General features: G+C 46.6%; 1 protein-coding gene across 2 annotated transcripts in view; it reads right to left on the bottom strand.

Moving 5' to 3' along the window:
* Positions 1-10,272, bottom strand: part of Arhgef3 (Rho guanine nucleotide exchange factor 3) — a 321,412-nt gene extending 311,140 nt beyond the window's left edge. The window contains exon 1 of one of the 2 annotated variants that reach the window (XM_017802271.2): positions 9,969-10,272. The gene's annotated coding sequence lies outside the window, so the exon portion shown is untranslated. The remainder of the gene's footprint in view (positions 1-9,968) is intronic. The other variant, XM_029554188.1, reaches the window with a different exon arrangement.
* Between the last annotated feature and the right edge of the window lie 740 nt (positions 10,273-11,012).

The following is an 11,012-nucleotide window of genomic DNA, read 5'->3' as shown; positions in this document are numbered from 1 at the left end:
TTGCTGCATAATAAATCCCCCCGTAGACTGGGGGGGGTGAGAATCCAGTAAGAGACTGTCTCAAAAAAAAAAAAAAAAAAAGAACAAAAAAAATTTGCCCTTTTGAATTAACCACGTTAAATAACTCCAAATACACACACACACCCTTTTGTTTTTAAAATAAAAGCTCACTGTCACTATATTTGAAGTTTCAACTGTAATTTCCAAAGTTGTTACTTAAATTTGGAAAACAAAATTTCTAGAAAAAATTTGTTCCCAGTGATTCTAATGTAGTCACTCATTTTTTAATTCCTTGAGAATGAAATCTGACTTGTGCCAAAATATTACATCTGGAACACATAAGTACATGCAAGGGTATAAACTAAACTTTTAACATGTGACATTATTCCTCTATTATTTCTATTTCATTCTTCAAATTATCACGCCAGTGAGCTGGAGGGAAGGGGCAAAAACTGCCTTAGCAACAGAATCCTTTCCTCCAATGATATCCTCCCTCTGCACACAAGAATAAAGCAAGTCCGAAAGCAGCCTGACTCTACAATCCTCTTCCCTGTACCACCCATAACATGGGCTAGTACCTGCAGGGCTGCAGGGTCCCTAGCTCTCACTCCTTATCAAGGCTGGGAGGAGGGGCGATGTAAGGATGTCAGGTATTCTGCGCCCCCAGAATAAAGGAAGCCAGAGTTGCTGGATATCACCAACTCAGAAGTGAAATATCTTATCCAAAGTCTACAACCATGGGCTTGGCATCAACTATACTAGGTCACTGTCTTCACCAAGGAAGAGGCAGTTAACACCCCTGGATTTGTGTCAGCACAGTATGAAAGGTGGGTCTCTGAATGTCTCCTCCTCAGAGTCGGTGACTAGGGGAGCTGAGTGAGTGATGCTCCCAGAGAAAAGCACTCTAGGTTCCACACTAAATGTTAAGCTAGTGCAAGTCCCCAGGCTACCTATGCTGTCCACAGAACTATCAAAATCTCAGCTGTGAGGCTGGAGAAACGGTTCAGCAGTTAAGAGCTCTTGCTGCTCCTCCAGAGGACAGGAGTTCACACACATCAAGTGGTTCACTACAGCCTGTAACTCTAGTTCCAGGGAATCTAATGCCTTCCGGCCTCCACAGGCACCTGCACACACATGGCATACATACACACAGACACTGACACATATACATAAATAAAAGTGAATTTTAAAAAAAAATCTCACTGCCTTTTTGTAGCTGATCCTAAAACTTGTAAGGGGATCCAGAGTAACCAAAATAGCCCTGAAAAAGGACAAAGCTGGAGGAGTCATACTTCCTGAGTTAAAACTTACTAGAAAGCTACAGTAATCTAGATAGCACCCAGTAGCACTGGCATAAAGAAAGATGACACACTGGTGGAGGGGACAGAACTGAGGGCACAGAAATACTCCCATATATGGCCAGCCAGTTCCCAGCAAAGACACAAAGACAATTCAGTGAAGAATACTCTACGGGGGTTTTGTTTTGGTTTTTAAAGAGAGTCATGCGGGCTGGGGGGCGTGGTGGCACATGCCTTTAATCCCAGCATTCGGGAGGCAGAGGCAGGCGGATCTCTGTGAGTTCAAGGCCAGCTTGGTCTGCATAGTGAGTTCCAGGACAGTTGGGGCTACAGGGAGACCCTGTCTCAAAAAGACCAAAAAAAAAAAAAAAAAAAAAAAGACGGTCTTGCTATGTTGCCCAGGTTGCCCTCAAACTCCTGGGCTCAAGTTATCCTCCTCAGTCTCTCAATACTCACATACAAAAGGATGAAGTTGGGGGGCTGGAGGGAGGGCTCAATGGTTAAGAGCACATACTGCTCTTCCAGAGGACCTAAGTTCAATTCCCACCAACAACCACACTGGGTAGCTCACAACTGCCTGTAACTCCAGATCATGGGGGACTCAACCCTTCTGGCTTCTGGCGGGGAACTGCACTCACATGTACATATCCATACCTAGAAACATACATATATACATAATTAAAAATAAAATTCTTTTAATTAAAAAAAAAGTGAAGTTGGATCCCTACCTCCTACTACACACAAATGTTAATTCAAAGTGGATCAAAGACCAAAATCTAAGGGTTAAAATATAAAACTCTTAGAATAAAATGTAGGCATAAACCTTCATGATCATGACTTTTAGATTGGGCAAAGGTTTCTTGGGTATGATACCAAAAGCAAGACAAGAAATGTAGATAAACTGCACTTCGCCAAAATTGAAATCTTGTGCTTCAAAGGCCACTCTCAAGAAAGGGAAAAGGCTACCAGAAAGTAGGAGAAAATATTTGAAAAACACGTCTGCTAAGGGACCAAACCTAGAATATACAAAGGACATTTACAACTTATAATAAAGAGATATATAACCCAAGTTAAAAATGGGCAAAGAGAGGCGGCAAGACGGCTCAGTGGGCAAAGCGGCTGCCATGCAGGCTGGCAACTTGAGTGGGATCCCTAGAACCCATGGAAACGTGGAAGGAGAGATCGACTCCACAAAGCTGTCCTCCAACCACACGTGCCATGACGCACAATAAATAAATCTCTAAATAGCCACCCGGTGACATCACTGGCTCCTAGATAAATGTTCTGGAGCCTGTTCCCCTCCAACCATCCCCATGGCTGCAGAACTGACAATCAAGTACTCCTGGTTTTGAAGATGGGGTCAAAAATAGGCCTGCGCTACAGGAGAGCTGTAGAAATTATACAAGGATGCAGGTGCAGCAGCACAGCCCTTCAAATCCACTGCACATCCTGAAGACTGCAACGTCAGCACCCTCAAAATGGTCTATTCAAACACACAAGGACACGCATGTACACACCCAACCACACTCATACACACAGAAGCACTGCTGTAAGCAGAGAGAATCCCACACCACCTGAGCGCCTGCCAACTCTACATCTGGGCCTTTGCACATGCTCCCCCACTTCTGCCTCACAAAAGGGGTGACTCACAACCATCCCCTTCCCTGCACCCCCACCTCCACCAACCCTGTCTTTATCTTCTTAGGCGTCACTTCTTCCAAGTCACCTCCCTGTCTCAAGCCTTGCTCCATAAGAGTACAGATGAAGAAACCAAAACTCAGAAATGTCAAGTTACTGACACAAGGTCATACAGCCCAGATTTCATCTTCTTTTTTTTTTTTTTTCCATCTTTTTTTTCCAGTTGGCCTGGAACTCGCCATGCAGACCAGGCTGGCCTTGAACTCACAGAGATCCGCCTGCCTCTGCCTCCCAAATGCTGGGATTAAAGGCATGTGCCACCATACATGGCCTCAGATTTCATATTCTGAAACCCTGGGAATCTTTCTCTTGTTCGAGGCAAGGTCTTACTATGAGCCCTGGCTGGCCTGGAACTCACTATGTAGACCAGGCTGGCCTCAAACTCACAGAGATCCACCTACCTCTGCCTCCCAACCGCTAGGTTTAAAGACATCTGTCACCACATCCAACCTTAACCCCTAGGAATCTTACATTGTATTAAATATCAACTGAGTATACACAATCAAGGGAGAGAGTAGGAAACTCTCATTCTCCAATGCTATTTATTTCCATTTTTTCTTTTTTTTTTTTTTTCCATCAGAGCCTTCTCTTTCTTTCCAGTTGACGAGGTGGATGTAACCAAGTGACACAAAATATGAAGATGCCTGGATCAGGGCAGGCAAGTGAGGCAAGTCTTGCTGTATACAGGGTTATAGCTTCGGCAGGGCCAGTGGCAGTCTCAGAAAACATCTCTGCTACAGGCTCGGCCTCTGGTTAAGGCACGAGCCTTCTAGTTCACCATCACAGTGCATAATGCCACCTGCTAGGATGGAGGAAGAAGCCTCTTCCCACACTGCCTTACTCCCCATGGAGAGACCATGGTCCCAGGTTCAAGAGATGACAGGCTGGCTGGGGATGTGGCTCAGTGGGTAGAGTGCTTTCCTAATGTGCACAGATCCCCAGCACCACATAAATCAGGTGAAATGGTTCACACCTGTAATCTCAGCGCTTAGAAAGTGTCTTTGTATATTGATATATACATGTGTGTATGTGTGTGTTTGACTATTTCCCAGTGAGAGCACTGACACTGTAATCCTCAGAAGTTCAAGATCACCCTCAACTACATAGAGAGTTTGAGGCCAGCCTGGGCTACATGAAACACTGTCTTTAAGAAAATGAAGCAGGGCTGGAGAGATGACTCAACGGTTAAGAGCACTGACTGCTCTTATAGAAGACCCGGGTTCGATTCCTAGCACCCACATGGCAGGTTACAACCATCTGTAACTTCAGTTCCAGGGGATCCAATGCCCTCTTCTGACCCCCATGGGCACATTTATATACATGCAGGTAATACACTCATACACATAAAATAAAAATAAATATTTTTAAAAGGAGGAGCAGGAGCCAGCAGCAGCAGCTGACTGGCCACACTGAGAGTTCAACAGCATCCTTGGGCTCTACATACATGGTCTTCACTGTCTCACACACCTAGACGTCTGTCAAGTGTGTCTTCTTGGAGACCAGTTCTCTGACCTGACCCAGCTCTGCCTCCATGCCACCACTCTGGGTCTCCTCCCTCCTGTCATTTCACCATCACTCTCTGGACATCAATTCAACATCTGGCTGTTTACTGCATGTCTCTACCACTGGGCTGTGAATTCCACCTGAGGGGATTGTTACCAGTGTTCTGGACCATCAAGGCAGGGACTGGCATAGAATCTCCCTTCCTCTGTAGGGTATGTTTTGCATATGGTGCTGGCGATTAAACCCAGGGCCTTAGGCATGCTAGGCAAGTGTTCTACCACTGAGATGTATGCCCAGTCCTCCACAGCGTTGCTTAAGTGAAGGAAGTCAGTAAACTAAGCTAAGTGGTTTAGGCCTGTGTAAACACAGCCCCAATTAAGAACAACTTTGACAAGGAATGATGGCTTACACTTATAATCCTGACATTCAGGAGTGTGAACTGGGAGTATTGCTACACGTTCAAGGCCAGCCTGGGCTGACAGTGAGGATTGCTACAAGTTCAAGGCCAGCCTGGGCTGACAGTGAGGACTGCCACAAGTTCAAGGCCAGCCTGGGCTGAGAGTGAGTCCCAGGCTAGCCTATGCCACAGAATTAAGATCCTGTCTCAAACAAAGCAAAACGAAAGAACAACCTTCAGCTCAATGGCACATACTTAAAATTCGCACACAGAAGGCTGAGCCAGGAGAATAGAAAGTTCATGGCCAGCCTGGGCTATGTATCAAGACCTGTCTCGCCCCCCACAAGGAAATAAAAAAAAAAAAAAACCCACAAAACAAAAACCACTTCCCAGTCCCCTTTCACATGTATGTAAAGTATGTGTGTAAAGAAAAAAGAGACGTATTCATTTTCATTAATGAATGCAGTTTCACCAAAATAAAGTGAAATTGTCCCCAAACTTCTCTGCAGTAGACCACACTTCCCCTAGGACACCAGGACTCTCCCAAGAAGAACTCTCAACAGTCAGAATCACACACACAGCCACTTTGTCTTCACCCATTCCAACCTGTACACACCAGGTGACATGAACCAGAGGGTATCTGAACAAAACACTAAGAAAATGAGGCCAAAGTTAATTTTCAGTAAATATATCAAAGTCCACAATTAATAAATTAAGGACTAAATCAGAAAGAGCAGAAATGAAAAAATACAGAGCTCCTCCTTCCTCGCCCCAGTGCCGCATCAGAGGGGTGAGCAATACACAACTTGGCCTTGAAGGTTTCTAGATTATGGCAATGGCCTTTGCTTGTTTCCTATCTTTTCATTCCCTTTCCTACCCTCCCCCTACCTTAGTTTTGGAGACAGATTCTACATAACCCAGGTTGGCTTTTAACTCCTGATCCTCCTGCCTCAACCTCCTGAGCAACACCTTGCTTGGCTTCCCCTCTGGTCACACATGACTCAGTGGCATCTGGTCAGGACCACAGGTACGTTGGTGATAGCTCTCTTGGATGGTATTGATGGTTGAAGAGCAATCAAGAAGCAAAATAGACAGGAAGGATGGGAGCAGTGGCATGAAGCCTGGAGGCTACATCTTGCCTCATCAGAGGGAACACAGGGACTCTAATTCTGTCCCCACATCCTCCTTCCAACAGAACCAGCCATATCAGAAGGCTATGAATTCCTTATCACTGAAGGATTCCAACACTACAAAGGCTCTTTCAGCTGTATGTGGTAGACCTGTAATCTTTTTTTTTTTTTAAGACTGCAACAGATGCCTTTATTAAGAAAAAAACTACAATCTGACACCAACTCAAAATGCAACCAAATTTTCTTGCTCTTAAATTTTTTATTCACCTTATGAAGGTCAATATTTTAACCAGTTGCTTAACACTTCTTTCATATTTTCATCTTGATTTTACTTTTAAAATCTTTAAGCTAATTCTAACTTTATATTCCAAACTGAAATCACTTTCTCTTTCAAAAAGTTTTCCAGGGACTGGAGAGATGACTCAGCGGTTAAGAGCACAGACAGCTCTTGCAGAGGACCGGGGTTCAATTCCCAGCACACACATGGCGGCTAATAACTGTCCATAACTCCAGGAGTTCCAGGGGAATCCAGTGCCTTCTGACCTCTACAGGAACTGCAAGACACAGGTGCACTTACACACATGCAGGCAATAGACAAATACACATAAAATAAAAATAATAAAATATTAAAAAATTTTTTCCAATGTAGCAGTTTTAATAACATGTATTTCATTATAAGTAGACTGAAGTCACTAAATGAAATAAAATGTCAAAAGGCTGTACTAAAATGGTTTGTAAAAATTCCTACAACAAAGCATTTCTTTTTTTTAATTTATTTTTTATTTTTTAGAAGAAGCATTCATTACAGCTTTACCATACTCAATAACAATTTCCAGAGCAAAGATACATCTCCTTCAAAAGTGGCTATAAAATTTTTAGGTTCCCAGTTATGCAATATTGAATTCACTATACACTCTGTAAGACATAAAATTGAGTTTTTAACCTTTAAAAAAGATCTCCATTTCATTTTAAAATCTACTGTTTCTTACAGAAATACTCATTGTTTTTGCTAATAACACTTAGATGTTGGCGCATGCATCTCTAATCTGTATGTAACTAATTATTACTAGTCCTGGTTGGTTGCACTCGGATCTTTGGCACCTGTGTATGGATATAAAGTCATTGGGTAGATTTCAATGGTAATGTTTATCACCTCTACTACTTCATATGACATACATTTTTATGCTTCCTCCTCAATTATAACTTTTTTAATTTGTTGATTTTTTTGTGTGTATATCACAGAGAACATCTCAAACAATCTTATTCGTCTGTATACCCACTTCCCAGATGGCACCTCCCATAGCCCCCCCCACTAGAGCCCTTTTACTCTGTCATCCCTGCTACTGTCTGCTGTGGTGTCGGCACCCCAGCCGTTCCCTAGTACTTGTCCACCCAGTGAATCTAGTCAGCCTATCTACAGGTCTTTGTTTTAGGAAGGTCAGCTGTTCTTCATCTAGCAGCAATCAGTTGTCAATATTCCTTTAGATAAGATTGGGATCTGCTGTTCATTTTCCCAGTTTTATGCTGGATTACTATCTGGGAGTCTCTTGGGCCACGCTGGCCAACAACTCAAGAGAACGGTATTGTTCTCTTGTTATGTAGCCTTTAGCTATACATATGGACTCTAAAAAATTTATATTGGCCCTTTAATCTTTGGTTATACTTTCTTTTTTGGGTGTTTAAGCCCATACAGTTGGCCCAGATAAACCAATTTATTTTTACTCTTAAGGCCGTTTGAGGATCTGTTCCTCATGGGTCACGTGGCCTTGGGAGATGCCCCTGGCTCCTTCTTTTTACCAGTTCCGTCTATGTGAAGATAAGTCAAAGGTCCTGCTTGACCATGGTTGGCTTCGCTTGGAAGCATGGAGGAAATGATTCCTCTTTGTTGACCCTCCTCTTTGTAGATTGGACACTGGTTCAAGTCCACCTTGTGGGGTCTCCACAGCCTCCTTGATCAAGAGGACAGGTGACTCACCACAGTTACAGGACATTTTGAGAGATGCTCATAGTCCCCTGGAATTAGTTGACCTAGGAGAGCAAGGAGGTAGACCTGTAATCTTAGCACTCAGAAGACTTGGGCAGGAGAACTACCACAAATTCAAGGCCAGCCTGGGCTACAAGGCAAGACCCTGTCTCAAAAGAAAAAAAGACCAAAAAAGGCAAAAGAAAATACAAAGCTCTCCAGTCTCAGCACACTTTGGTTTGGTCTATGAGTATTCACTCAGACTCATTCACTGAGCATCTAACGAGTACTGGGACTAGGGTGCCCTCCAAGGCCCAATCTTCTCCTGGGTGGATGCAGACAACAGACTCAGAAATAAGCACATGAGTAAGATTGTTACAGGTAAACTCCCAGAGCAAAATACAATAAGAAAACATGACTAAATTGCTTTGGACAGTGCTCAGGGAAACTCTCCAAACATGGCATAGCTGAATGGCTAGAAAGGGGGAGACATGGGAAGCAGGAGAAGGCTGTGCTCATGAGGGAACAGCCGGTACAAGGGCCCTGGGAAGTCTCCTGACACCCCAAATTCAGAGTTCCATCAGCTGCATCCCCCACACCCACCTGCTGTCCTCTTTCCCCAGCTGATCTTAGTCAGGTTTTCTCATGCTCAGGAAGGCATGAATTTTCTATCTGAAGGTGTGCTCTGAGCAAAGACACAAAGCAACACACATGCACCACCTCCACTCCCTCACCCACAGGGGTGAGGACTGGCCACTACCCGCTAGCAGTTCTGTCCATTTTGGTGGCACACAGGCCTTTTGAAGAGTATGTGTTGATTTCAGGAGGCTTCTAGGGAGCCAGGTTCAGCACTCCTGTTTATGAAGTTCAGGAAGAAAATAACTATAGAGGTGCAGCCCAGGAGGACACCACTGATACAATGGGACATCTGCTCACATGACAGAATGGTTGCGAGGGAGACTACAGCAAACCCCTAAGCCCTTAAATAGACAAGGCTCAGAGACTAGAGGATGTCAGCTGGCCAGGGGCCCAAGGCTTGAAGGAATTCAAGTGAATGAAACCTCATCCACTCTGACCCCTCAAAGGGAATCACCCAGAGCTTCCCAGCTGTACCCTAGATGAAGATCACATCTGACCCACCTTCTCAGATACACTCTGCATGAGGCTGGCTAACCTCAGGAGGCAAGCTTACAAACCCAAGGTTTCCAGTCTGAAAAGGGCACTGTGCTACTGGGGAGATAAAGTCTGGTCCTAGTAGGAGACAGAAGGCATATCAACTTGCATGCCACCTCACTGGGAAGCTGGAGGTGTGAACACAATTGCTTGGATGGTGGCCATATGTGTGAGAGAGAGAGAGAGAGAGAGAGAGAGAGAGAGAGAGAGAGAGATGTTGTGCCAGTCACTATTGAGGGCACTTTAACCTTATGAAACTTTTAAAGTTTTTGTACATTCCCATTTTACAGATGATGAAAAAGCAGCATAGACGTGCAAAGTTATTGTGACGCCGCAGCTAAGACAACCACAGCAACGTTCTTTTCCACACTCCGAAAGTGGTTACACCTGCATAGTGCACGAAACACATCAAAATAAGCTTTCTCCAGTGCATCCCGCACAAATGCTATTTGGCAGTTCTCACATCCTTGCCGGGCTCTGGAAGCAAGCCTGGTCCAGGCAATAAACTGAGCAAGCCAAGTCGTCCAGAACAAGTCACTCTGTTCCCGCAACATTCCAGCCAGGATGAGACGGCTGCTAGCCCCAGGGCCGCCCTCCGCCATCCAAAGCCCTAGGGAACCCGTTTCCACACAGCTCCATCCATTTCCACCCTAAGAAAACGCTCCCTCTCTCTCCACAGTTCACCTCGAGCCCTGGGTGTGCGCCACCCTGGCCTCTCAGGATCTGCGCTGCGCAGCAGGACCCCGACCGGCGGAGGTGGTGGAGCTCCCCGCAGCCGAGTGACCAGCGCCCCACGCGACACTGACCTGGAGAAGCAAGTCCAGGGAAAGGGCGCGCCCGGCCCGGACAGGTGGCGCCTCCCTCCCCGGAAGTGGCTCCCAGCACTTTCGCCCAGGAGCTGCCCGGGGACCGAAGTTAGGGTCCCCAGCTGGAAGAGGAGGCTGGTGGGGATAGCGGTGGCACTGCCCACCCAGTGCGCCCCGGGGTGGCCGTGGAGCCCAGCTCCGGCACGGTGTCGTGGGCAGCAGGGCTCCGGGGGTCGCTCCGGGAGGGTCCCTGCCGGGTGTTCTTACCTCCGCGCCCCACTGGCGCGCCTAGCCCGGCTACCAGCGCTCCCTCGGCCGGGCGCTGGCTCCCGGCCCGCTCCCCGGGGCGGGGCGGCAGTGGGAGGCCCCGAGGGCCACGTGGGCGGGAGGCGGGCCCGGGACCCCCGCAGGCGCCAGAGCTGGCGGAACTCCACCGCGGCTCTGCACCCTCCCAGCCCTCGTATACGCCCTGTCCTGGTGTCCCGAGAAGCTGAGACCCGACCAGGAGGACACATTGAGACATACCCTAAGTGGAGTTAACTGAGGCGGAGGAGGAGTGTGCAGCCCACCTCTGGCTTCCACTCTCTGGACTCAGCTCCAGGACTTCATTCAAGCCGGAAGGGGGAATGGTGATGCTCCGCAGGGTTTACTTACCCTGAAGGGCCAGGACCTGAGCCTGCGCATGGAGCATCCACCCCCGCCGCTGGGTTTAATCTTGGGCATGCCAGACCTTGCCCATCTCACCCTTTCTTTCACTGGAGTTGAAAATGAAGATAGTGTTGGCCCAGGAAGGGTGTGTTGGTGGGTGCTGAGCCTGGAGGAGCAGGGACAGCAGTGGCCTGGGTCACCCATGCAGAAATAAACATAGGAGTCTAAGTAAGATTATTATCCGAATGTATTCATTTATCCTTAGGATTTCATATAATCAGGACTTCATCCCCCACAGGAGGGGATGAAAGGGAGAGCTCCCTGGGTAGAGGTCATCTTTCCTGTGCCCATCCCTAGGGTGTGGATCTTCTGTCAGGCCGAGTGGCCAGCACGAGG

The sequence above is a fragment of the Nannospalax galili genome, unplaced genomic scaffold, assembly GCF_000622305.1.
Source record: "Nannospalax galili isolate Female #2095 unplaced genomic scaffold, S.galili_v1.0 scaffold505, whole genome shotgun sequence".
NCBI lineage: Eukaryota > Metazoa > Chordata > Mammalia > Rodentia > Spalacidae > Nannospalax > Nannospalax galili.
Note: the sequence above shows the minus strand (reverse complement) of the source record. Positions and strands in the feature narration are given on the sequence as shown.